The sequence below is a fragment of the Mauremys reevesii genome, linkage group 18 (assembly GCF_016161935.1).
Source record: "Mauremys reevesii isolate NIE-2019 linkage group 18, ASM1616193v1, whole genome shotgun sequence".
Lineage (NCBI taxonomy): Eukaryota > Metazoa > Chordata > Testudines > Geoemydidae > Mauremys > Mauremys reevesii.
The window spans coordinates 30,379,961-30,407,155 of record NC_052640.1 but is presented as its reverse complement, the minus strand read 5'-3'; the positions used below and the strand labels follow the sequence as shown (position 1 = coordinate 30,407,155).

General features: G+C 52.4%; 1 protein-coding gene across 5 annotated transcripts in view; it reads right to left on the bottom strand.

Moving 5' to 3' along the window:
• NF2 (neurofibromin 2) overlaps positions 1-27,195 on the bottom strand; it is a 98,408-nt gene that overhangs the window by 69,731 nt on the left and 1,482 nt on the right. The gene's annotated exons all lie outside the window — the stretch shown is intronic.

The following is a 27,195-nucleotide window of genomic DNA, read 5'->3' as shown; positions in this document are numbered from 1 at the left end:
TGTTTGTTAGTTGTGATGCAGTGCTTTCTGGAAGCGAGATAAGCCATTGGTAAAGTTAGTTCCTTGTCCAAATTGCTCAGACTGAGGCTACATGTACACTACCGCGGTAAATCAACCTATGCTACCCAACTCCAGCTACATGAATAACATAGCTGGAGTCGGCGTACCTTAGATAGAGTACCGCGGGGGGTCTACAGGAGAAACTCTCCCGTCGACTTACCTTACTCTTCTCAGCTGGGACAGAGTACAGGGGTCGACTGGAAAGCGATCTGCTGTCGATCTGGCGGGTCTTCACTAGACCCGCTAAATCGACCCCCGGTGAATCGATCTCAGAGCATCGATCCCAGCTATAGTGTAGACCTCCCCTGAATCTCCTAGGCTGCTGCCTGTACGCTGCCACTGAAAGCAAAACAAGAGCATTATATAGTATTAAAAATACACACACAAGCAGATAAATATTCTTTTTTGAGGTCAAAATTCATCTATCTTAAAAATAACGACAGTCTGTCAGAGCTACAGAAACTGTCATGGTTTATAGGGAATTAGAGGATTGTGGTAGAAAAGGTAGGATTTGTAAAAAAAATTGAGAGAAGATGGTTATGGGCAGGGGCGGCTCTACGAATTCCGCCGCCCCAAGCAGGGCGGCGCGCTGCGCTGCTCACACTGCCGGGCGCCGGTCCCGCGCCTCAGCGGGACCTCCCGCAGACGTGCCGCTGGTCCCGCGGCTCCAGTGGAGCATCCGCAGGCATGCCTGCGGGAGGTCCACATGAGCCGCGGGACCAGCGCACCCGCCGCAGTCATGCCTGGGGGAGGTCCGGTCGTCCCGCGGCTCCGTTGGACCTCCCGCAGGCATGACTGCGGAAGGTCTGCCGGACCCGCCTGCCGCCCTCCTGTTAAAATGCCACCCCACGCGCGCGCTTGGCACGCTGGGGTCTGGAGCCGGCCCTGGTTATGGGGCATACAGGATCAGAGAGGGCTGTCCATTCATAGGGGACAGTACAAAGGAAGGTACATAGACCACAGAATATGTCTCACGTGAATGACTTAAGTATCATAAGAAGGGAGAAGCAAAGCTGAATTATACCACAGGCAAGGCAGATGTCTCTGATAAGCTAATTCCCAAGTCACACAACCTGTTAGAATTCTATTGGCATTGTGTTCTTTTTTTGGTGTGCACACCTCCTCATTGCATCACCAGAAAGTTCAAATTAAAATAGGACCCTCCACTCTGCATTTCCTGTATTTAAAATAAATAAATAAATAAATAAAATACAATCAGCAGCTTCCAATTGGCACCCGCCTCCCGAACATTCTCAGAACGTTATAAGAGCACTGGGCAATCACACATTGATTTGGCAGTTGGCATTTCAGTTACTTCACTGAAATTCACTTTGCAGTCAGGGAAGGGTTTGGTTTTTTTCCCTCTCCTACCTTTTAAAGAGAAAATTTACTGCTGCTGACAACCTTATGTTTTTCCCTGAGCTGTTAACTTGCCAGCTATTTGTTGAAGTTCAGCTGCATTAAGAGAGCTCATTGTTACTATCAGTATTGTTACACCACTGTCAAATTGCTGTCATTTGGTATTTATCTACAGGTGGGGAGGGATGTACACAACTATGTTTGAGTATTGTGCAAAAGAAGGGAGGAGGGGGGCAGGGATAGCTCAGTGGTTTGAGCATTGGCCTGCTAAACCCAGGGTTGTGAGTTCAATCCTCGAGGGGGCCATTTAGGGATCTGGGGCAAAAATCTGTCTGGGGAGTGGTCCTGCTTTGAGCAAGGGGTTGGACTAGATACCTCCTGAGGTCCCTTCCAACCCTGACATTCTATGATTCTACGAAATTCTGCCCTGATTTACAGCCTCATCGCTTCCTGTGCAACACCCATGAAGTCAATTTGGCCCCACAACTTGCCAGAAAGAGAACCCTGGTTTACTACTGGGTTGAAACATAGGTGTCATGGCTCAGTTATAAGTAGTGCTCAACATCCTGCTAAGGAATCTTACCACAAATACCATACCATACAGTGCCAGCGGCTGGGCCTCCATCTACTGAAAAAAGTCAACTGAACAGCTTTCCAACCAATAAAGAATTAGTTTAAGCCCCAGACCAGGATGCAAGTTTAGACAAATACATTTAGTCTAAACTTGCATCTTGTTGGTTTGGGAGCTTAAATTATTTCTCTATATTGGTTGCAAACCTTTTCATTTCACTTTTAATATAAGACCCACAAACCTCCTGCTGTCAAAGTACAGTCAAACCTCTCAATAACATGCCCCGCCATAACGCGAAATCACATATAATGCGATCATAGGTTGGCTCCCCTTTAAGGCATAATACCAGTGGTCCCCAACACCATGGCAGGGGAGAGAAGCTGCGGCCTCGCGCCTGCCAGGGACAGAGAGCACCGGTGCCCGCAGCCTCGGAGTTCTCTGTCCCCGGCAGGCAGGGGGCCACGGCTCCTCTTGAAGCCGGAGAGAAGCCACGGCCTCGCACCTGCCAGGGACAGAGAGCACTGGCGCTCGCAGCCTCGGAGTTCTCTGTCCCCGGCAGGCGGGGGGCCACGGCTCCTCTCCCCTGCTGGGCACTAGGGGCACTAGGCAGCGCACATCAATGCACCGCGTTGGGAACCACTGACTTAAACTGACCGGCTTGAAACCCCGCTATTTATCGCGATGGAAGTTTCTGGACCCCAAACATTGCGTTATAGCGGGGTTTCACTGTATTAAGGTCAGGGAACGAGCTGGGGTAGCAGCTAAATCTCTGCAGAGTAAGAATTTGAAGAGGAGTTTTGGATCTAAGATCCCAGGCCTTACAGAAGGGGTTGAACGGAGAACCCACCCGACTGGAAGGACAGTCACCCTACCAGATGTGGAACTCTGCAGAGAAAAGGAGAAAGTGGGGTAGGGAAGGAGACACACAAGTGAAGAGCAAAAAATATGGGGTCCCTGGCCAGCCACAAAATCAGAGGGAGTTAGGAGACCAACCTACCCTTAATTCATGGGGAGAAAGAACACCCCCCAAAAAAGCATGGAAAGATGCAATTTCCTTCCTAAATGAATTTGATCATCTCACAATGCCACACAGGGACAGGAGTTCAGACACAGCAGCAGAAATCAGGGATATTACAGTACCTCATCTGGAAGTTTCACCTACTGACAGAACTGCATTACTGTTGCTAGATTACTTTAACAGCTTACATCATGACTAAGGATAAGATTATGTCACGGATGTGACAGATTCTGTGAGTTCCAGAGACCTCTGTGACATTTTCCGCTTCAGCCCCAGGAGCGGTGGGGCTGAAAGTATCAGCCAGTGGGGACCCTGGAGCTCTGAGCCACCACAGGCGGTGGGGGGAGCCAGAGCACTCAGCTGCTGTGGGCAGCAGGGGGGGACCCCAGAGCTCTGAGTCACTGGGGTTGTGGCACAGGCACTGGCGCTGTCAGATGTTGCAGTGTGGGTGCTGGACTCCCTTCTCCCACAGTAGAGCTTGAACTTTTTCCCGGCCTTCGTGGGGCTCAGACTTCAGCCCTCTCCCCGTCAGCCCCTCTCCCATTATTTTTAGTAAAAGTCACAGACAGATCACAGTTGCCCGTGACCTGTCCGTAACGTTTACTAAATAGAACCATGACAAAAGCTTAACCTTAATCATGACACAGTGCTAACTGTACTGGAACATTTAAATAAGACAATCTTGCTGAAAGAAGGTCTATGTTGATCTCCAAGCAGGTTACCTGTACAAAGCCATCTGGCAATATTATAAAACATCTGTGGTCTAGTTCTCAGGGATGTGGGGCAAACCCAGCTTTTCCATAATGCAGTGATATTAAGAGCTATGCAAGTAGGGTATGTCCACTTAAACCACTGCAGCTGCAGTAGCGCTTCAGTGTAGACACTTACTACAGCAACAGGAGGGGTTCTCCCATCACTGTAGTAAATCCACCTCACCGAGAGGCAATAGCTAGGTCAGGGATCAGCAACCTTTGGTGTCTGCAGGTTTGGCCAATTGCAGCTCCCACTGGCTGCGGTTTGCCATTCCAGGCCAATGGGGACTGCGGGAAGAGGTGGCCTGGCCCGCGCCGCTTCCCGCAGCCCCCACTGGCCTGAACAGTGAACCGCAGCCAGTTGGAGCTGCAATCGGAACCTGCAGACACTGCAGGTAAACAAACCGCCCCTGCCCACCAGCAGCTTTCCCTGATGGGCTGAATGCCAAAGGTTGCTGATTCCTGAGGTAAGTCAACAGAAGAACGCTTCCATCAATCTAGTCCTGTCTACAGGGAGGCTTAGGCTGGCTTAGCTACAATGCTCAGGGTGCAGATTTTTCACACCCTGAGCAACACAGCTGAGTTGATCTGATTTTCTAGTGTAAAACTAGCCCTAGGTCTCCATCCTTAATATGCTGCTGATTAATTAAACTTCACACTTCAATGGCCATAATGAAAGCAGAAAACAGGGAGAGAGGGTGGGTTTGTACCTTTAATATTTCCCTAAACAAATTAAAAGCTTTAAAATAAAATCCTAACTGTGTTTATGAAGTTGTACAGTGTAAAAAGACATTAAGCTTCCATTTCTAGGAATTATTATAGAGTTGGGTTTAATTTAGAGATGTTAGTTGCACTGTAGACAGATGCAAAGGAGGTTTAATCTCCCAAAATATACATCTGGGAATTGCTATGGGGCAGATTTAAAACAGAATATATTTAAACAAACCAAAACTAGTGCTCTATGAGGTTTAGTACAAAATGAGAGAAGGAGCCCGTGAGAGAGCCTTGTAAAAAGAATTATTAAAGTATGCCCTGTGAGGTATCATTTGAAAACGCCATCTGCTGAACATTATTGCCCTGGTAAAATACATGTATCAACACTAACAACGAGGAGTCCTTGTGGCACCTTAGAGACTAACAAATTTATTCAGATGAAGTGGGTTTTAGCCCACGAAAGCTTATCCCAAATAATTCTGTTACTCTCTAAGGTGCCACAAGGACTCCTTGTTTTTGCTGATACAGACTAACACAGCCACCACTCTGAATGTATCAACATTGTATGTGGGTTATAAGATTCTACTACGCATCATTGCTGTAACATGCTCCAAGTTTAAGAAAAGCAGGCTCAAACAAGTGTTCAGAAACAAAGGCCTGGTATACACTACAAGTTTAGGTCAAATTTAGCAGCGTTAAATCAAATTAACCCTGCACCGTACACACAACAAAGCCATTTACTTTGACATAAAGGGCTCTTAAAATCGATTTCTGTACTCCTCCCCGACGACGACGAGATTAGTGCTGAAATCTATCTCGCCGGTTCGAATTAGGGTTAGTGTGGACGCAATTTGATGGTATTGGCCTCCGGGAACTATCCCACAGTGCACCATTGTGACTGCTCTGGACAGCACTTTCAACTCAGATGCACTGGCCAGCAGTACAGGAAAAGCCCCGTGAACTTCTGAATCTCATTTCCTGTTTGGCCAGTCGAGCTCATCATCACAGGTGACCATGCAGTCCGAGAAACGAAAAAGAGCTCCAGCATGGACCGTACGGGAGGTACTGGATCTGATCGCTGTATGGGGAGACGATTCCGTGCTATCCAAACTCCGTTCCAAAAGACGGAATGCGAATACATTTGAAAAAGTCTCCAAGGGCACGATGGAGAGAGGACACAATAGAGACTCACTACAGTGACGTGTGAAAGTTAAGGAGCTCAGACAAGCGTACCAGAAAACCAAAGAATCAAACGGACACTCCAGGGCAGATCCGCAGACATGCCGCTTCTACGCTGAGCTGCATGCAATTCTAGGGCGGGGCTGCCACCACTACCCCACCCCTGACCGTCAATTCTGAGGAGGGGGTACTCTCAGCCATGCCTAAGGATTTTGCAGATGGGGAAGATGAGGAGGACAACGACGACCTTGAGGAGAGCACACAGCACACCGTTCTCCCCAACAGCCAGGATCTTTTTCTCACCCTGACTGAAATACCCTCCCAAGCAGTACATGGTTTGAAAGCAAGCATTTAATGATTAATTTGCCCTGCAGACTTGGGATGCATTCACGGCCAGTACAGCTAATGGAAAAGTCTGTTAACATGTCTGGGGATGGAGCGGAAATCCTCCAGGGACATCTCCATAAAGCTCTCCTGGAGATACTCGAAAAGCCTTTGCAGAGGGTTTCTGGGGAGAGCAGCCTTATTCCATCCTCCATGGTAGGACACTTGACCACATCATGCTAATAGCAAGTAATCTGGTATCATTGCATGACAAAGCCTGGCAGCGTATGGTCCCGGTGTTTTCTGGCATTCAAGTAACATCCGTTATTTTTCTCACTGTGTTACCCTCAGGAGAATGATATTGTTCATGGTAAGCTGGTTGAAATATGGGAGTTTAATTAAGGGGACATTCAGAGGTGGCTGTCCCTACTGGGCTGTTTGCCTGTGGCTTAAAAGAAATCCTCCCCGCAGTTAGCCAAGCCCGGGCGGGGGGGGGCGGGGGCATTGGCACTGAGCTGTTTGCGTTTGGCTAGCAGGGATCTTCCCTGATACCAGCCACGTGGTGGGGGAAGGGGTAAAGCGATCATCCCTGAGAATTGGATTGTGGGGGGTAGTTTGGTTTCTGCTGCTGCACGTTAACACAAAAACTGCAGCACTCACCAGACTTTGCTTGGTATGGGAAAGGAGGACGCTGCTTTTATGAAGGTTGCAGAAGCCGAAAGACTATGTCTTACCATGGCCGCCTGCAAGCCAAATTCTGTTGCCCGGCCCTGCGTCTGTGATCTCTAACACCAAAGCCGCAGGCACTCAATGTAAGATGAAAAATGTGACCTTGTACCGAAATCACATGTGCTATGTAATGTGAATAGTGTTGTTCACCATGAAAGAGTATACCCATTGTTCTGTGGCATGGCGGCTGCGGGGCCGGCATGGCACTGGCGGGGGGGGGAGCGGCTGCGCCGGGCGGCCAGCCTAGCGCGCCGCGGCAGTCCGCCCAGCGCCCGCGTCCAGGGGCGGCCGCGGGGTAGTGGGCAGGGCGCAGGTGGGAGGCCATAAGGGTAAGCCCGCGGGGGGGCGGCGGGGGGAGCCCTCCGCGGCTGAGGCGGTGGTGGCCCCTTCTGGCGCGGTCCCGGCAACCCCCGGCCGAGGGGGGTGCGCCCCCCTTCGGGGAGTCTGGGACGCCCCCGGGGGGGGGGCGCCCGGAGGCGGGGGGGCGGGGACTCCCTCGGCCGAGCCCAGCGCCCCGGGGCCCGATTGGCCACCGCGGGCGGCGCCCTTCGAGAAGGCCCTGAAGCGGGCAATCGGGTGCGGGGGGTGGGGCGTGGCTCAGGCTCGGCCGTCGCCAGTCGTGGGTCCCTCCGGAGGTCGTCTGTTTGTCGGGTGCTCCCCCTCCCCTCCCCCCCCCTCCGCCCGGGTCTGGCGAGCCTCTCTCTCGGGCGCCGCCGGTCCAGGGGCTCCCGGTCTCACCCCCTGGGGGCTCGTCGGCAGCCCTCCCTCGGCTGCTGGTCAGGCCCCCCTTGTCAGCCCTGCGGAAGCTTCCCTGCCCCACGCCCTGGTCGTCTGCTCCCTGCCAGGTCCAGGCTGTCTGGCCCCTGCTGTACCAGTGCGGCTCCTGTCCCCCCCCCAGCCTCACCTCCCCCGCGCTGCGCGGCTGTCCGCCTCCCCTCCCGGTTGCCTCCACCCTCTCCTCTCCCCTGGGGTCCCCCCTGCACTCCTCCTCCCTGCCTCCCCCGGCTCCTCCCATGCCAGGCCTTGCCCCCGGTTGGAGTCCCCGGTACCCTAGGGTGGGCGGAAGCGGCAACACCGCCAGCTGAGTCCGGGGTCTCCGGTCCTCCCCAGGTTGATCCCGGCGGACAGGTTCATACCATTGATCCATCGTGGCTAATAGATATCCTCCCCCCAAGGGGCGTTCCGCCCTGGACCTGGCGGCCCACTTCCGCTGCGTGGGCTGGCGTTCTTGAGGGGGAACAGGGCCGCGGGGGGGTGCGCGGCGGGTTGGTAGCTTCCGGTGTTCCCTCTCCCCTACCTCCCCCAGCCCCACAGCCCCAGTCCCACCTCCCGTTCATCCCCACCTCTTCCCCGTGGTTTGAAAAGTCCGTATGCCGAAAGGCCCGGTCGCCACCCTCGCTTCAGCGGCGCGAAAGCTGGTGGGCACCGTGCTCCGGGGTTGTGGTTGGGCGGGCCTGCCTTGGCGAAGCAGCTCCGGCAGTGTTCCTCTTGCTGGTGGCCGGCCAGTGAAACGGCGGACCAAGAACTGCGCCAGAACTGTCGGACTTGTCAGCCTTTCACCAGGTGTCCTCCGTCCTGGCCTGTTCGCTGGGGCGGATCTAGGACGGTCTGGCCCACCTCCCCCGGCACCAGGCCATCTTCCGGGTTGCAGGTGAAGCCCTTGTTAGTGCGTGCCCGCCAGGCGCAAGGCGCCAGGCATGCCTTTTCCTGGTTGGTGGTTCCAGAGTGATTCTCCCCAAGTGCCGCTGAGTGTAGATGAGGTGTGGCGCCTCAGTCGTGCGTTGCGCCAACAGTGCCTGGTGGCGCTGCCCCAGGTCGCGGCGTGTTCGCCCGTGCAATCCCAGCCATCATCGGTGTGGATCTAGATGAGTCCAGCGTGGGCGTGTGCTGCTGTGGCGTGCCTCGCTGCGTCAAGTTCAAGCGCCTGTGCCATTGCATTCTTCATGCCCGCGTCAGCGGTGAACAACGGCTGCGTCAGCTCCAACTCCGCTCCAGTCGGTGACCCGCACCAAGGTGAATAGCGTTTACCTTGCGGCGAGCGCTGCGTCTGTCTTTGACATGGCTGGCTTGGGACCAACACTATGGGGGAATGCCCTTGGGAAGTCGACTCAAAATGAACTCGGGCTCTGGCTCGCCCTTCAGCCTCCGCCCTCCTGTCTTCATCCCTCCCCTGCCACCCTGGGGTAGGGCGGCTGGTTTTGAATCCTTCACTGTCTGCCACATCCGCGCTGGCTGGGGGGCGGTGTCTCCCGTCCTCATTCACGCCGGTGGAAGCGCCACGCCCCACCACTGGTCCGCGTCGTGGCTCCGGCTACGTGGCTGGGGGCCGCCGTCAGCACTGTCTGCTCCTCTCCCGGGTGGCCCTGGGTGGGCCTCTGGGTGGTGGCTCCGTCCCATGTTCTGGGCAGCCCTCGGCTCTCAGACCCCCCCCCGGTCCTCCTGGGCGCCGTGTCCTGGTCTATCCCCCCCCTGGGTCCCTCCAGGGTCGGCCGGCCCAATCTCCCCCCGCCACCGCCCGCCCTGCCACGCCACTTGGCTGGGCCCTGCCCTTGGGCAGCAGCCGGAGACTCGAGGAGCTGGCAAGATCAAGGACCCCTGGCCGGACCCTGCGCACCTCTGCCTCCCCCCCGGACCCAAGCCCTCCGCACTGGGCCAGGGCCCCCCCCAGGGAGCGGTTCCGCAGCCCAAGGTCTGGCTCTGCCGCTGATGGAGCCAGACTGCAGGAAGCTCACAACCGACCACCTCCTGGAGGATCTCCTGCTCCCCTCCTCGAGGATACGTGAGAGGAGGACTCAGGGACTCCCCTGGGCGAGGAGGCCCCTGGGCTAGGACCCCTCCTGGTGCGGGAAGGGAGCGGGAGGAGTGCTTATCCCAGGTCCGCACCGGGGTTCTCTATTCTTCCAAGCCAAACTTAGAGAGTACCGACCAAGCCATCCCGTCTGGGTCTTCGCTCCGTCCTCCTGTGTGGTGGTGGTTCAGCAGCCTAGTGCCGGATGCTGGAGCGCTAGAGGGGGTTTGCCATTGGCCTTGGCCTCCCTTTGCCTTTGATCTGTCAGTATTTGGCTATCTCGTTAGTCCGGAGGTGAGATGCCTGGTGCCCTGGTGGATGACTGGTGCTGTGCCGGACCTCAGTAGCAGCCAGCAGCCCTTCGTGTGGCATCATGAACACCTATGTGCCTGCCTTTATGACCTGTGCCCCTTCCGGGAAGGGTCAGCCACACTCCAGGCGTCCCCACCATGAAAGGTGCTGCAGGGGCCCCTGTCCCCACCACGGACGGCTCTCTGGCATTGGGGGCACTGCACCAATAATCTCGTACCTCGCTTGGACCTCCTCCCCAAAATGCCCAGATGGGCCACCCCTATCACCGTCTTCCCTGCCCCCCCGCGCCGAACCTCTGGGCCACCCTTTCGGCACCTGCCCTCTGGCCCGGAGAACCGACCCTCCAAAGAAAGCAAGGCCAACAGCGCCTCTGCAGCTGCCTTTCTGCGCCACCCTTTGGACCAAGTCGATCTATCTCAAATCGTGGGTCCCTTCCACCTGTGCCACCGGCCTGGCCCACTGGTCAAATCTCTGGTCTTGTGGTCCCCCTGGCTCTTCCGTGGTCTTGGGTTCTGTGCTCTCGTTGCTCCCACCAGCCTCCAGCCCCTCCCCTCCTTTGTCGGCGCCGGTGGGTCGGCGGCCTTCCTTCTGGGCCCGGGCCCCGGGGCGTCGGCTGGGGGGTCCTCCGCCGAGGAGTGGCCTCCTCTGTTCGCCCTCTCTTGATCGGTGGGTCCCTGGCCGTTGGCTGGCCCCCGGCTTTCCCAGTTCTCTTGTCTGTTCCCAGTTCTCCCCCTCCCGGAGCCCCCCTCAAAGCCAGCCAGAAGCCCCCAAGGTCACGCCCCCGGTGTTGGAGCCAGCCCCAGCTCCGCCCCCTCCCAGTTCTCTCGCCACTCCGTGGATGCCCTGTAGCGAGGATGGGGGTGGGGCAGGGCATTGGCGGCCCCAGCCCCGCCCTGGGCTTCGGGAGCCTGCCCGGCGGGTCAACTAAGGCCTCCCCAGCCCGTCCCACCACCTTCACCAGGCAGACTAAGAATTCCGGCTCCCACCATCCACGCGGGTGACGCCCGGGCCCCGCCCCGGGTCTGCAATCCCGAGTCCAGGCCTCCCCCTGGGCTGCCTGCCAGCCCACATCAGCGCACTGCCTCAGCCGCGCTCCCCCCTCCCCTGCTCGTCAGTAGCAGCCGTCCTGCCCCTGGCGCCGGCGCCCGGCCTCCCCCGCTGCCGGCCCCCCTCCTGCCTCCTCCAGTCTGGGCGCCCTCGGTACCTCTCCTCGGGGCCTGCTATGCGCCGGGGCTGGCGGGCCCGCCGCCTGGCGGCGGGCCTGTCGGCCGGCCCCCCGGCTCTGCCCTGGGCCTGGGGTGGGCTTCAATGCCCTCTCCCCTGGGGCCTCCCTCTCATCTGCTGCCGGTGCCCCCCTATGGTCCTCCTTCACTGCTCCTTCCCTCTTCTCCCAGGGGGCCTTTCAGGCTCTCTGGACTGCTTGGTCTTTCCTGCTCCATCTGCTGCCTGGCAGGGGCTCCAGCGGCGGCTCAGAGGCCCCCCTTCCCCCCTCCCCCGGCTCGCCCACCTCCACCCGGCCAGGCCCTGGGCGTTTCGCTGGGGGGGCTAGGCGTGGCTCCCGCCGCCTGTCGCCCTGGGCGGCTTCCCTGGCGCCTGCTCCTGGCGTGTAGCCTTGGCGGCTGGGGCCAAGACTGGGATCGCCTGCAGGCTGGTGGTGGCGGGGCGTCCAGGGCTGGGTGCCCGCCAGTGCATCTTGGGCTCACGGGTGAGACGCGCTGTCGCTGGCGTATCTTGGGGGTCTGGGAGCGGGGCCCAGGCCGCGTAGGCTGGCCAGTCCCCCGCCCGAAGGGAGCCCTGGTTGCCTGATGGCCCCTCTCGCGGGGTTGGTGCCGAGAGCGCCCTAGGTCACCCTCGGCCCCGACCGCCTGCCGCATCTGGTTTGGGCCTGCGATCCCGGGCCGCCTGCTGCTGCCTGCTGCTGCCTGCCTGTTGGCTGGCTGCCCTTGTTGCTCGCTGCTCTCTGCTGCTGCTCTGGCTGAGCCTGCTGCTCTGCTGCTAGGCTGCTGCTGCTGCTGCTGCTGTCTGCTGCTGCTCATGCGCCAGCGCCTGCTGCTGATGGGTCCTGTGGCCTTATCTCAGTCAGGCTGGCATGCTGGGTCTGCTGCCCTTAGTGCAGGCAGGTCCCTGCCCCGCCCATCAGGCGGCAGAGGGGGGGGGTGGGGGCCCCAGCCTCCCTCGCCCCAGGTCCGCCTGCTGGTCTCTGGCCGTGGTGTCAGCGGGCACGGTCGGGAGTCTCACCTTGGGGGCCTCCTCCACCACTCCGGGTTCGGTAGTCTCCGGCCTGGCTCCTAGCACCCCCCACCCCGTGGGGGGTGGCAGCGCCCTACGGGGTGGCGGAGCGCCCCGGGGAGGGGTGGGGCGGCGCCAGCGCGCCGGGCCGCGGCGAGCGCCGGGCGGGGGCCCGCGGCCGGCGGGGGAGTCCGGGGGGCCCGCCCCGGGGGGGTGGGGCGGCCGCAGCCCGCCGTCCATAAACGGCCCCATGGGTGGGGTCGCGGGGCCTAGCGTCGGGGGTGGGGTAACCCGCCTCTGGGCGGGGTGGTAGTGGCCTGGTGCCCGAGTCTGGAGTGCGCCCCGGGCGGGGCCGCGCGCCGCGGGGTAGGCGCGGAGAGCCCTAGTCATAAATCGGGCTCGGGGTGCGGGGAGTGGGGGGGGGGGGGGGGGGGGGCCCGGGCTCTGGGCCGACCGGCCCCGGCTCTGATTGTGGCAGCTCTTGCTTGCCTTGCCACCCACTGCCACCGCCACCCGCCGGCGCGCCGCGCGCCGCCGCGCCCGGCTTGCTTCAGTTTCTAAAGTGTCTTGTCCCCCCGGTCACCTCACCCGCGTAGTCGGCGACGTTGGTGTGGGGGCCCCCCTCCCCCCCTCCGTCGCCGCCCGTCCTCCTCGATCTCTCGGGCAGCCTCTCTGCCTGACCCCCCCGTCCAGGCTCCCCCTCCTCCTCTCTCGCGCTGGGTGCTGGCGGTCTCGCCCCTGGTCCCCAGCCCAGACAGAGCAGACCTGCAGAGCTTTTATGCCTGTCTGTCTGCCAGCATGCCCAGCAAGCAGAACTGGGGCGTGGCTTCCTCTGCTAGCAAGGAAGGGTTAACCCCTGCTGTACCAGTGCGGGGCTGTCCCGCCCCGTCACATTCTGTAAAATGTATCTTTTTTAAATACTTCTCTCCCTTTTTTTCCCTCCCGCAGCTGCAAATTTTTCAAGCCTCCCTCCTCTGTTCTCTGAGATCATGCAGTCGACCCGCAATGAAAGAGCTCATCTGAATGAGTGGAAGGACACATCATCACAGTACAGGAAAGTGGCCAATGAACATGAGGTCAGGAGGGATGAACATGAGGACAGGAGGGATGATCGAGATGAGAGGTGGCGGCAGGAAGATCAGGAGTAGGCAGGATGCAACGCTTGGGCTACTGCGGGATCAAACGGACATGCGCCAGCATCTGGTAGAGCTTCAGGAATGGCAGCAGAATCACAGAGTGCCACTGCAGCCCCTGCTTAACCACCCTCCCCAAGTTCCATAGCCTCCTCACCAGACGCCCAAGAACATGGGCGGGGGGGGAGGCTCCGTGCACCCTGCCACTCCACCCCAGTGGACAGCCCAAGCAATAGAAGGCTGTCGTTCAACAAGTTCTGAAGTAGCCTTCTCCTTCCTTCCTCTCCTCCTCCCACACCCCACCCAGGGTACCTTGTCAGTTCTCTCCCTATTTTTATAATCAATTCATAGAATCTCAGGGTTGGAAGGGACCTCAGGAGGTCATCTAGTCCAACCCCCTGCTCAAAGCAGGACCAATCCCCAACTAAATCCCCAAATCCTTAAATGACCCCCTCAAGGATTGAACTCACAACCCTAGGTTTAGCAGGCCAATGCTCAAGCCACTGAGCTATCCCTCCCCCTCTTTTTAAAAAAAAAATTGGAGATATACCTATCTCCTAGAACTGGAAGGGACCTTGAAAGGTCATTGAGTCCAGCCCCCTGCCTTCACTAGCAGGACCAAGTACTGATTTTTGTCCCAGATCCCTAAGGGGCCCCCCTCAAGGATTGAACTCACAACCCTGGGTTTAGCAGGCCACTGCTCAAACCACTGAGCTATCCCTCCCCTCTACAAAGAGTACATGATTTTTAAATGATAGTGACTATTTCCTTTGCAAGCCAGCTGCGATCGAAGGGCGGAGGAGGGAAACTGGTTTTCAAAGCTTCTCTGATGCGCAGCACTTCCTGGTGAGCTCTTCTAATGGCCCTGGTGTCTGGCTGCGCGTAATCAGCAGCCAAGCGATTTGCCTCAACCTCCAACCCACCATAAACATCTTCTCCTTACTCTTACAGAGATTGTGGAACACACAGCAAGCAGCAATAACAATGGAAATATTGCTTTCGCTGAGGTCTGAGTGAGTCAGTAAAATGTGCCAGTGACACTTTAAACGTCCAAATGCACATTCTACCACCATTCTGCACTTGCTCAGCCTATAGTTGAACAGCTCCTAACTACTGCCCAGGCTGCATGTATATGGCTTCATGAGCCAAGGCATTAAGGGGTAGGCCGGGTCCCCAAGGATAACTATAGGATGTCAACATCCCCAACAGTTATTTTCTGGTCTGGGAAGTAAATCCCTTGCTGCAGCCGTTTAAACAGAGTAGTGTTCCTGAAGACGCGAGCATCATGAACACTTCCCGGCCATCCCACATTGATGTTGGTGAAACGTCCCTTGTGATCCACCAGTGCTTACAGCACCATTGAAAAGTACCCCTTGCGGTTTATGTACTGGCTGCCTGGTGCTCCTGTGCCAAGATAGATGGAACCCATATCCCTATCTCCCCACCACAGTTAGGGAATCACATTGCAGCAAAGCCATCTACTATGACCTGCACATTTCCCAGAGTCACTACCTTTGTTAGCAGCAGCCCAGTGATTGCTTTGGCTACTTGCATCACAGCAGCCCCCCACAGTAGATCTGCCCACTCCAAATTGATTCCCGACTGACTGGTAGCAGTCTGGCGTTGCAAGCTTCCACAGGGCTATCGCCACTCGCTTCTCAACTGTTAGGGCTGCTCTCATCTTGGTATTCTGGCGCTTCAGGGCAGGGGAAAGCAAGCCACAAAGTTCCATGAAAGTGCCCTTACACATGCGAAAGTTTCACAGCCACTGGGAATCATCCCACACATGCAACACTATGCGGTCCCACCACTCTGTGCTTGTTTCCCGGGCCCAGAATCAGCGTTCCACAGCATGAACCTGCCCCATTAACACCATGATCTCCAAAGCGCTGGGGCCCGCAGTTTGAGAGAATTCGGTGTCCATGTCCTCATCGCTCTCATCACCGCACTGCCATCGCCTCCTCCTCACCTAGTTTTTCATGTTCTGGTTCTGCAAAAACTGCACAATAATGTGCAAGGTGTTTACAATGTTGATGACTGCTACGTTGAGATGAGCAGGCTTCATACTTGCCGTAGTATGGTTTCTGCACTGAAAAAAGGCGCGAAACGATTGTCTGCCGTTGCTCTGATGGAGGGAGGGGCGACTGACGACATGGCTTACAGGGAATTCAAATCAACAAAGGGGGTGGCTTTGCATCAAGGAGAAACACAAACAACTGACACACAGAATGGCCCCCTCAAGGATTGAACTCAAAACCCTGGGTTTAGCAGGCCGTTGAATTCACGGCGGGGGAGGGGGGGAGCAAATGAATACAAAACAAATCGGGTCAATTTCTTGTTTTGATCCACTCCATCTATCTTTTACATCTTAGGCTGGCAGCAGACGGTGTAATACGACTGCTAGCCATCATCATCTCCTGGGCTGCTCGCCAGAAGATGCTGCATTACAACTGCTAGCCATCGTCATCTCCTGGCTGCTCGGCAGAAAATGGGAATGACTTGGCTGAGTCACTCCCATGTCTGCAAAGGCATCCCTGACCGACCTCACCGAGGTCGGCTAAAAGAGCACCCAGGAGTACGATGACGATGGCTACCAGGCATAATGCACCATCTGCTGCCAAAAGGCAATGAGCTGCTGCTGTGTAGCAATGCAGTCCCACGTCTGCCAGCACCCAAGAGACATACGGTGACGGTCAGCTGAGCAGGCTCCATGCTTGCCGTGGTATGGTGTCTGCACAGGTAACCCAGGAAAAAAGGTGCAAAACGATTGTCTGCTGTTGCTTTCACGGAGGGAGGAAGGGAGAGGGGGGCCTGACGACATGTACCCAGAACCACCTGCGACAATGTTTTTTGCCCCATCAGGCATTGGGATCTCAACCCAGAATTCCAATGGGCGGGGGAGACTGCGGGAACTATGGGATAGCTACCCAAAGTGCAACGCTCCAGAAGTCGACACTAGCCTCAGTACTATAGACGCACACCGTCGAATTAATGTGCTTAGTGTGGACACATGCACTCGACTTTATACAATCTGTTGCCAAAAATCAAATTCTGTAAAATCAGAGTAATTTCGTAGTGTAGACATACCCAAAGACACACCAGCACTCCAGCCAGGTGTTAAGGAGCTATCAAGGCGTAAGCAGCCATTCTTCAGCAACAGGAAAGTATAAACATGAAATTTCCAATTCAGGGACCATTCAAACCTCATGTCCTGCTTGACCTGCGTGTCACCATGACTGAGCAAGGATGTTTCTACCACAAGAAATTATGTTATAAAGGGAGAGGAAAACACTTGACTTCACGTCTCCTCCTCCCATCTCTCTGCTCACGATATTAACCACTCTCAAAGAACTGAAGTAAGGGGGAGTGGTCCTAGGCTGGAAGGAGACCCAGTCTGTGGAATTTACTACAGTGTATGGTGAGACAAAACTTTTGCTTTTAAGTTCATTTAAGTTTGTTAAATACTAGCTTGTGCATTACTCATTTCTTTTGTAACCAGTCCTGACTTCTATGCATCACCACTTGTAATCTCTTAAAATCTTTCTTAATAAATTTATCTTATTGTTTTATTTTATCCAGTATGTTTGGATTAGAGTAGGTGGGAAACATCCATTTTCCTTTGATGAAGTGATGGACTTTCTATGAGCGTATACTGTTCAGAAAGGTACTGAGCAGCACAAGACACACATTTCTGGGGGACAAGGCTGGGAGTAAGAATTTGCAAGTGTCACCCTGTATGTAATTCATGAGTGACTCTTCAGCATGCTCATGTATTTCACTGGGAGTGAATTTGCGTGCTGAAGGCTGCGCAAGCAAGTCAGTAGTGGCTGTTCTGACTACAAAGCAGTGTAAAAAGCACCCCCAGCTAGAGACTTAAAGGGAAACCAATGGTCAACAGCCCAGACTGTACCTTGGGGAATGTCGCATCCACAGGGGTCGGGGGCACTTGATTCATTTACATTTGTTAAAGGCTTTGAGATTTTTGGATTAAAGGCACTAAAGAAGTGCAAATAATTATATTATTCCCACAAAAAAGACCTTTTAAAATAAGAGTTAAGTTTGTTGAATTTAATTTCCCAGCAACAATACAAAGCATGTAAGCCACCAATTAGAGCTACATAACATACAGCACAACCTCAAACACATGCTCTACCAGCCAGCATCATAACTACCAGATCCCCTCAAACCCTTCACCTCACATCACCATACAGCTGCCAACACACACAGCCAATTCACTTACACACGTGGTGGAGGCAGGGGCAGCAGAACGATGGATGAGGATGGAGACAGAGAAGCAGCATTCAGTGAAGGGCGGACAGGGAGGGAGGCAGGGGAGCAGATGGTGGCGGGCAGGTGGATATCAGGAGACTGGGCGGGAGGTTGTGGGGATACCAAGGGGTTTGAAGTGGGGAGGAAGTAAAAACAGAATTAAAATGCATTCCCTGCAAATCTAGGCAATTACTAACAAACTAATCCTTTCCAATGTTTCACAGCCTCAATAGCAATGAGGTCCTCAGTGGTTGGCCAGAAGCCTTGGGAGTGAACAGCACTGTCAGAAAGACATGGGGAAGGGCAAGCAAATGCAGGAGGAACAGAAGGCGGGATGTAGTAATTCCCTGCCTTCTCCACCCAATAGACCTGCCATGGCTCATCAGGGAGAAGAGTCCCTGTACTGCCAGCTATAGCAGGAACACTGTAGCAGCTCTCCCCCTGCATGGGACTAACTGGCCATTAGCTCCTCCCATACCAGCCAGTACAAAGGAAAAGTTGCTTTGTGCACAAATGACAAGTGAATGGAAAGAGCAAGAATAAATCTGCACCCTACATTTCTCCCATGAGAACAAATCTCTAGGAAGCCGCTTCACTGGCAGCTTCATCCCCTCACCACAAAGTCTTGCCCCTTTGGGGTATGACCATCCTGCCAACCTGAAGAGAGACTCTTCATTACAGCTCTGCAGGTCTGTATGTGCGCGGGGTGGGGGGGAGGGGTGTTTCCAGGACAAACACATGGCAGTTAGTTGCTGCATATCATTCTTTCACCCCATGTCCCAATGCTATTTTCAGGGTTCATTCCAGGATCGCCATCATCAAACGCTTAAATTGCAGCAGACTGCCTTTTGGCTGGTGGGTGGTTATCAAATCCCCTGCAGCTAAATATAATCCCTCCAACATTGCTTCTAGCCTGGAAGGCAAGGGACGATGGTGGAATGCAAGCCCTAATGTGCTGCCACCAGGCCACAAGTCACCTCCCTTCATTTCTTCCTTCCCCACAAAGATAAGGCTCCCCAACAGCCGCAGCAAAGGATTGCAGCTGAGTTCCCGCAGGTCCTGCTTTTATAACAGCACTGACAGAGAATACACTGACAATTCTTGTCAGTTTCTCTGTGTGCTTTCAGGAGAAGCTGTGGAAGTTCATCTGCAATGACAAAAATAGGGCTTCTTTAGCAGAAGCCTCCCTGAGGAGTCATTTGAAGTTGTAAGACTTGCCAGTTCAAATCCAACCCACATTGTTATCTGACAAATACTGTACAGCCTATAGGAAGTGACAAGTTTTCACACCATAGAAAGCCACTATATATGTTATTAACTGACATTCTTACAGGGAGAGAACAATTGTCTGGTACAAGACAACTCCCCCTCTGTCCCTGGAGAGGAAAGAGGTGTCCTCCTGAGCAATTCTGAGGCCTGATCTACACTTCGAGGTTAGGTCGAATTTAGCCATGTTAGGTCTACACAACCAACCCCGTTCCGCCAGCCTAAAGGGCCCTTAAAATCGACCGCTGTACTCCTCCTCGACGAGGGGAGTAGCGCTAAAATCGACCTTCCTGTGTCTAATTTGGAGTAGTGTAGACGCAGCGCAGTACTATTCAATGGTATCGGCCTCTGGGAGCTATCCCAGAATGCTCCAATGTGACCACTCTGGACAGCACTTTCAACTCCGATGCACTTGCCAGGAACACAGGAAAAGCACCGGGAACTTCTGAATTTCATTTCCTGTTTGGTCAGCATGGCGAGCTCAGCAGCACAAGTGACCATGAAGTCCCAGAATCACAAACGAGCTCCAGCATGGAGCTCACGGGAGACATTGGATCTGACTGCAGTATGGGGAGAAGACTCTGTGCAGGCAGAACTCTGATCCAGCAGAAGAAATGCTGATATATATACACATACACATATATACATACATACATACATACACATATTATATATATAGACACACACACACGCCAAAATTGCACAGCGCATGGTGGACAGAGGCTACACCAGGGATGCACAGCAGTACCACATGAAAATTAAGGAGTTCAGGTAAGCCTACCAAAAGACAAAGGTGGTAAACGGTTGCTCCAGATCAGAGCCCCAAACATGCCATTTCTATGATCAGCTGCATGCCGTTCTAGGGGGGGACCCTACTAGTACCCCAACACTCTCCGTGGACACCTGCAAGGTGGCAGCCTCATGCAACACGGATGAGGATTTTGTGGATGAGGAAAAGGAGGAGGAGAATGCACAGCAGGCAAGTGGAGAATCCGTTCTCCCCAGCAGCCGGGACCTTTTCCTCACCCTGGAGCCAATACCCTCCCAGGGCCTATTGCTCCCGGACCCTGAAGGCGAAGAAGGCACCTCTGGTGAGTGCACATTTGTAACGACACTACAGGGGTTAAAAGCAATTTGATTTGCCCTGAGCAATTGGGATGCATTCGCAGCCAGTACAGCTAATGGAAAAGTCTGTTAACGTGATGGGGATGGAGCGGGAATCCTCCAGGGACATCTCCATGAAGCTCTCCTGGAGGTACTCTGAAAGCCTTTGCAGAAGGTTTCTGGGGAGGGCTGCCTTATTTCATCTTCCAAGGTAGGACACTTTACCACACCAAGACAATAGCAACTGGTCTGAAATCACAGCAGCACAAAACATGGCAGCCAATGGTCCTGGGTTTTGGTCGCATTCATGCAACATTCGGTCTTTATCTTTCTGTGTCAGTCTCAGGAGAGTGATATCATTCATGGTCACCTGGTTGAAACAGGGGAAGTTTTGTAAGGGAACAGTAATCCCTCTGTTTGCTGATCCCTGACACATTAGACCCTAGGCATGCTAGGCTGTTTGCGCTTGGTTAAAAGGGATCATTCCGGAGAATAACCCCATGGAGGGAAGGTGGAGGGGTGTGCTGCACATCCACCCCAAAACCACAGCCTCTCCTTTTAAACGGCAAACACAACCGGCATTAGTTGCTATGGGGAAGGAGGGCGCTGCAGTTTGAAACCTCTCTCACATGTCATGAATGCGGAAGAAGCCAACCCCACATAACCTTTGGCTTACCATGGCTGCCTGCAAACCGAATTCTGTCACCTAGCCGTGTGTGATGTGTCACCATACCAGCAAGCACTTAATATAAAAGGCAAAACGCGACCCTGTACCTAAAACACATGTGCTGCCTGCTGTGAATTGCTTGATTCACTGTGAAAGAGTCTCCCTTTTGTTCTCAGAAATGTATCTTCTGTAAAGTCTACTCTCCCTTTTCCCCCCCTGCAGCTGCAAATGCTTCTATGCTCCCCGCATCAACTCCATTCCTGAGGTTATCGCAGATTAGAAGGTGAAAAAAACCGCACTCGCAATGACATGTTTTCAGAGCTCATGCAATCTTCCCGCACTGATTGGGCACAGCTGAATGCATGGAGGCATTCGGTGGCAGAGGCCAGGAAAGCATACAGTGAGTGTGATCGGAACACGCAGGAGGAGATGCTGAGGCTAATGGGGGAGCAAATGGACATGATGAGGCATCTGGTGGAGCTGCAGGAAAGGCAACTAGAGTACAGAACCCGGCTGCATCCATTGTATAACCGCCTACCCTCCTTGCCAAGTTCCAGATCCTCCTCACCCAGATGCCCAAGAAGAGGGGGGAGGGGGAGGCTCCGGGCACCCTGCCACTCAACTCCAGGGGATGGCTCAAGCAAAAGAAGGCTGTCATTCAAAGCCCTAACCCTAATCCTAACCCTGCCCTCCTCCCCTACTCCACCCATTATCAAACCCTTTGTACACCTAGGCTTCCTTTTACTAATCAGCGTTGTCAGTGATCAAGTATTTTTTAATAAATAAAGAATGAATGGATTCAGAACAATAGGGACTTTATTTTCTGAGCCAGCTGTGGTCAAAACGGGGAGGGGGATTGTCTTACAGGGAAGGGATTAAGAAGGGATAGAATGGATAAAACAGTCTGTCTGGGCAAAAATCACATTGAGGAAGAAAGCTACTAGAGCCTCCCCTGATATAGTGCTTGGGGTGTGCTATAGACCATTTGGATATGGATAAAGACCTCTTTAATGAAGTAAATACTAATGGGAATTGTGTGATCATGGGAGACTAACTTCCCAGATATAGACTGGAGAACAAATGCTAGTAATAATAATAGGGCTCAGATTTTCCTAGATGCGATAGCTGATGGATTCCTTCACCAAGTAGTTGCTGAACCAACAAGAGGGGATGCCATTTTAGATTTGGTTTTGGTGAGTAGTGAGGACCTCATAGAAGAAATGGTTGTAGGGGACACCCTTGGTTCAAGCGATCATGAGCTAATTCAGTTTAAACTAAATGGAAGGATAAACAAAAATAGATCTGGACTGTGGTTTTTTATTTCAAAAGGGCTAACTTTAAAGAATTAAGGAAATTAGTTAGGGAAGTGGATTGGACTGAAGAACCTGGGGATCTAAAGGTGGAGGAAGCCTAGAATTACTTCAAGTCAAAGTTGCAGAAACCATCAGAAGCCTGCATCCCAAGATAGGGGGAAAAATTCATAGGCAAGCTGGATGACCAAGCATCTCAGAGAGGTGATTAAGAAAAAGCAGAAAGCCTACAAGGAATGGAACATGGTTTTACAAAAGGTAGATCGTGCCAAACCAACCTGATCTCCTTCTTTGAGAAGGTAACAGATTTTTTAGACAAAGGAAATGCAGTAGATCTAATTTACCTCGATTTCAGTAAGGCATTTGATACAGTTTCACATGGAGAATTATTAGCTAAATTGGAAAAGATGGGGATCGATATGAAAATTGAAAGGTGGATAAGGAACTGGTTAAAGGGAGACTACAACAGGTCGTACTGAAAGGTGAATTGTCAGGGAGGGAGGTTACTAGTGGAGTTCCTCAGGGATCGATTTTGGGACCAATCTTTTTATTACTGACCTTGGCACAAAAAGTGGGAATGTGCTAATAAAGTTTGCAGATGACACAAAGCTGGGAGGTATTGCCAATACAGAGAAGGACCAGGATATCATACAGGAAGATCTGGATGACCTTGTAAACTGGAGTAATAGTAATTGGATGAAATTCAGAAGTGAAAAGTGCAAGGTCATTCATTTAGGAATAACAAGAACTATTGTTATAAGCTGGGGAGACATCAGTTGGAAGTAACAGAGGAGGAGAAGGACCTCGGAGTATTGGTTGATCACAGGAGGACTATGAGCTGCCAATGTGATATGGCTGTGAAAAAAGCTAATGCGGTCTTGGGATGCATCAGGCGAGGTATTTCCAGTAGAGATAAGGAGGTGTTAGTACCGTTATACAAGGCATTGGTGAGACCTCATCTGGAATACTGTGTGCAGTTCTGGTCTCCCATGTTTAAGGAGGATAAATTCAAACTGGAACAGGTTCAGAGACGGGCTACTAGGATGATCCGAGGAATGGAAAACCTGTCTTATGAAAGGAGACTCAAAGAGCTTGGCTTGTTTAGCCTAACCAAAAGAAGGCTGAGGGGAAGATATGATGGCTCTCTATAAATATATCAGAGGGATAAATATTAGGGAGGGAGAGGAATTATTTAAGCTCAGTACCAATGTGGACACAAGAAAAAATGGATATAAACTGGCTATCAGGAAGTTTAGACTTGAAATTAGACGAAGGTTTCTAACCATCAGAGGAGTGAAGTTCTGGAACAGCCTTCCAAGGGGAACAGTGGAGGCAAAAGACATATGGCTTCAAGACTAAGCTTGATAAGTTTATGGAGGGGATGGTATGATGGGATAGGCTAATTTTGGCAATTAATTCATCTTTGACTACTAGTGGTAAATATGCCCAATGACTTGTGATGAGATATTAGATGGGGTGGGATCTGAGGTACTACAGAGAATTCTTTCCTGGGTGTCTGGCTGGTGAGTCTTGCCCACATGCTCAGGGTTTAGCTGATTGCCATATTTGGGGTCGGGAAGGAATTTTCCTCCAGGGCAGATTGGCAGAAGCCCTGGGGGTTTTTCGCCTTCCTCTGCAGCATCAGGCACGGATCACTTGCTGAAAGGTTCTCTGCACCTTAAAGTCTTTAAACCATGATTTGAGGACTTGAATGGCTCAGACACAGGTTTGATACAGGAGTGGATGGGTGAGATTCTGTGGCCTGCGTTGTGCAGGTCAGACTAGATGATCATAATGGTCCCTTCTGACCTTAAAGTCTATGATTCTAAGTACATTCACCAAAGGGTGCGGCTTTGCATCAAGGACAAATGCACACAACTGTCACACCGTAGCCTGGTCAGTCATTAAACTGTTTTTCAAAGCCTCTCTGATGTGCAGCGTGTCTCGGTGTGCTCTTCTAATTGCCCTGGTGTCTGGCTGTTCAAAATTGACCACCAGGTGATCTGCCTCAACCGCCCATCCTGCCATAAACATCTCCCCCTTACTCTCACAGATATGGAGCACACAGCAAGCAGCAATAACAATGGGAATGTTGCTTTCACTGAGGTCTGACCTACTCAGCAAGCTGCGCCTGCACCCCTTTAAACATCCAAAGGCACATGCTACCACCATTCTGCACTTGCTCAGCCTACAGTTGAACTGCTCCTTACTGCTGTCCAGGCTGTCTGTCTACGGCTTCATAAGCCATGGGAACAAGGGGTAGGCTGGGTCCCCAAGGATAACTATTGCCATTTCAACATCCCCAACAGTAATTTTCTGGCCTGGGAAGAAAGTTCCTTCTTGCAGCTTTCCTTAGCAGAAGGGTACTGATTGCCCTGGCTATTTGGATCACAGCAGCCCCCACCGTAGATTTGCCCACTCCGAACTGATTACCAACTGACCAGTAGCAGTCAGGCATTGCAAGCTTCCACAGGGCTATCGCCACTTGCTTCTCAACTGTTGGGGCAGGTCTCATCTTGGTATTCTTGAGCTTCAGAGCGGGGGAAAGCAACTTAAAGTTCCATGAAAGTGGCCTTACGCATGTGAAAGTTTCGCAGCCACTGGGAATCATCCCATACCTGCAACACTATGCGGTCCCACCAGTTTGTGCTTGTTTGCCGGGCCCAGAATCAGCGTTCCACTGTATCAACATGCCCCAGTGCCACCAGGATATCCCAACTGCCCCATCCCGTGCTTTCAGGAAAGTCTGTGTCCATGTCCTCCTCACAATCTTCCTCGTGCTGGCGGCTCCTAGCTAGGCTCTGCACATACTGCAGGATAATGCGCGAGGTAGTTACAATGCTCACAAAAGCAGTGTGCAGCTGAGCTGGCTCCATGCTTGCTGTGCTATGGCATCTGCACGGATAACCCAGGAAAAAAGGCATGAAATGATTATTTGCCATTGCTTTCAAGGAGGGAGGGAAGAAGGAGACTGATGACATGTACCTAAAAATCACCCGCAACAATGTTTTTGCCCCATCAGGCATTGGGAGCTTAACCCAGAATTCCAATGGGCAGCAGGGACTGTGGGATAGCTACCCACAATTCACCACTCTGTGAGTCAATGCTAACCACAGTATTGAGAACGCACTCCACCAACCTAATGCGCTTAGTGGGGACATGCATGATCAACTGTATAAAATCGGTTACTAAAGATCAACGTCTATAAAATCAACCTAATATCGTAGTGCAGACATGCCCTGAGATACACAGTTGAGGGAAGTTTGCATTGCTATGCTCTATTATCTCTACCTCTTCTGGGGATTGAGGATTTCATTATCCAGGGCCATTAATGACATTTTACAAATGATAAAAACATACAAGGCCAAATTCACCCCGGCATGATTGCATTGGAGTCAATGGAGTTACAGCAGACCCATGACTCTTTTTAAACTACTTGTAAAAAGGTTGTGCTTTTTTAAATGGAGGGCAACATCAGCTTCCCATCATCCATTACCCAATTTAGAAGTCCACCGGATCATTAGAAAACACAGCAATATGAGTTAGGCTCATGAGGGTTAAATATCAACCACAAAGAAAAAACAGTGTTTATAAACTATTATAAGCTAGAAAATTGAAATATTGAAGAAACAACAGATGGAAAAGGAAGAGAAAGCCACAATAAAATCCCTTTAGCCTACACATCTTCTTGAACAATTTTCAGCTACTAGAGAGGCCCATATAAGATTTGAAGGCTTTGTTTATCATTGTCACAGACAGCATTTGTTCAGTCATTCTATGAGCTTAGATTCAAACTACACCAACCAGTATAACTCAAGATCTACAAAAGCCAATTCACTGGTTGCTCAGTAGCAAGTGCAAAATAAATGAGTTACAAACAACTCTTTTTGCCCCCACTTACTGAAAAACCTCTCATTTTGGGCTCAAGTTTTCCATGCTTGATCTTAGCTGAAACAAGATGTATTTATTTAAGAACATATGGAGAGAATCCATTCAATTGTTTTTTAGTTAAATTAGGCCAGGGTGTGGGTATTGAATATTAACGTTCCTTATTCTTAAAGGTCATTCACAAACAGGAACCAAAAATGGGTTTATGCCCTCTTTGTTCAGGGTGGGCATAATAGTCTGAAAGTGGCCTTTTTTTAACTGGGGGAGCTACTACTCCTTAGAAATCAATAATATCAAGTCTTCTCGTTCCTTTTTGAAGGTCTTCTTGGAGGACCAGAGAACACAAAGCTTTCTCAGACCTTAATTGAAGAGGCAGAAGAGTTGAATTTTTAACAGAGATTTTTTTCTTTCTAACTGATTTCAGAGTAGCAGCCGTGTTAGTCTGTATCAACAAAAAGGGTTCTTCTTTCTAACTGTTGTCAAGTATTTGAGTTAAACAGGAGAGGGTGTTAAAAAAAAAAAAAGCCAAGAGTTTTAAGTAGTGTCATTCCTCTCTCAATCGCTCAGACTGAGGAGGGTCGCTGATAGCTTCCCTCAAGGCGGTATATTATAATTAAGGCTAAGATTGTGTCACAGGTATTTTTCATAAAAGTCACGAACAGGTCACAGGCAAAAAAGAAAAATTCACGGAAGCCATGACCTGTCCGTGACTTTTACTAAAAATATCTGTGACAAAATGGGGGTCTGTGGAAGCCAGCAGTGACCAGGAGCTATGGGGTACCCTGTGGCAGACGGGAGCTGTGGGGTAGCCTGCTGCCTGCGGCAGCTTGGAGCTCTGGGGGCCACCAGAGGCGGTGGGGGTACCCTGCCACTCCCTGCCCCTGTGGGCAGCGGGGGACCCTGCAGCTCCTGACCACCACAGGCTGAAGGCATGGAGGTCACTGGAAGTCACAGATTCCGTGACTAAATCATTGCTTATTCTCAGAGGCAAGTATAATTAAGGCTAAGCACTCAAACTAGAGAGACAGTGTGCTAGGAGTACCTAGAGAGAGCAAGCAGTAGAGTGGCCATCACGTCAGCAACCTGACATGAGTATTGAGAGGAAGCTTCAAGTGTAATTAGACACCTTCTAGCTGTGGACTAATTGGAGGCCCAAATCAAGTCTGGAGACAACAGCCTGCCAGGATTCTCAGCACCCACCCCTTCCAGTAGTTGAGGGATGAAGACTTCTCATCAGAGCAATGCCTCTGGATTTATCTGATGGACCCCTCCAAATCCTCCCTCACGTTGTTTGCATCATTCTCCAGATAGCAAGTGCTTGGATACTGTACATTCTTAGGACTCCAGTTTAGTGACATTTTGCCTAGGAACAAGTTATTTACCAACATAATAGGGGATGACCCAGAGCCAACTTGGTTATTTTGCAGTATAATCAGAGCAATTATTTTTTGACCCCACCCCCAATTCCTTTGCTCAAGGATGAGTTGTACCATTCCGGTAGAGGTTGGGAGTCACAAGAGAAT